The sequence below is a fragment of the Silene latifolia genome, chromosome 6, assembly GCF_048544455.1.
Source record: "Silene latifolia isolate original U9 population chromosome 6, ASM4854445v1, whole genome shotgun sequence".
Lineage (NCBI taxonomy): Eukaryota > Viridiplantae > Streptophyta > Magnoliopsida > Caryophyllales > Caryophyllaceae > Silene > Silene latifolia.
In genome coordinates this window covers 56,650,172-56,651,091 of record NC_133531.1, presented here as the reverse complement: position 1 = coordinate 56,651,091, position 920 = coordinate 56,650,172, and the positions used below count along the sequence as shown (strand labels likewise).

The following is a 920-nucleotide window of genomic DNA, read 5'->3' as shown; positions in this document are numbered from 1 at the left end:
AAGGTAACTTGTTACCCATTGATCTTGAAATTGAAAGAACTTTGACCAACAATAGAAGACTTGCTAGAAATACTTTGAGAGGTATTGGTGAGATTGTGGATATTCAACCAAATACAATTGAGTTCATTAACCCTTTTGCAAGAGAAGGAGAGGATAACCCAACACAAAATCAACCACAAAATCAACCCACAATGCCTAAATTTTCATCACATTCCGTACCAACCGAGGAGAACCTACCAAATGGTACTCCCACACCACAACATTTAACCGGTAGTTTTATTGCAAAATTCGCATTTATCCAATTAGTCGAAAGAAGCCAATTTGGGGGGATGCCTAGTGAAGACCCTCATTCTTACATGGAAACTTTTTGTGACTATTGTGATGCGATTTCTCAAACCGGAGTTACTCAAGACCAAATTCGATGGGTCTTATTTCCTTTTTCTTTGATTGGTACCGCGAAACAATGGTTAAAAAGCCTTGATAAGGCTACTCTTGGTATTGACTCTTGGAAGAAATTGGCCCTTGCTTTCTACAAAAAGTTCTATCCTCCGGAAAAGACTAACATGCTAAGAGCCCAAATCACGGGGTTCAAACAAAGGGACGAAGAATCTTTGTATGAAGCTTGGGAGCGATTCAAGGGAACTTGCCGCTCATGTCCTCATCACGGACTTAGCGAGTGGTTCTTGGTACAACAATTCTGGAATGGTCTTTATGAAGACTCCCGAAATATTCTCAACATGGGATCAAATGGTATGTTTACCGAAGTTGACGATAATCAAACATGGAACAAGATTGAGGAAATGGCGGTCCATAACTCACAATATAGTAGACCTCGGAAGGCTACTAGAGGAGGAAAGCCTGAAGTGGACTCCATTACTCAATTGGGTGCTCAACTTAGTGCTCATATTGATACCATTAAC

The 920-nt window shown here is 40.4% G+C and overlaps 1 non-coding gene across 1 annotated transcript; it reads right to left on the bottom strand.

Moving 5' to 3' along the window:
* Positions 1–563: 563 nt before the first annotated feature.
* Positions 564–670, bottom strand: LOC141589335 (small nucleolar RNA R71). Its single transcript, XR_012520278.1, has one exon. It is a non-coding gene; the product is annotated as a small nucleolar RNA R71 (small nucleolar RNA).
* Between the last annotated feature and the right edge of the window lie 250 nt (positions 671–920).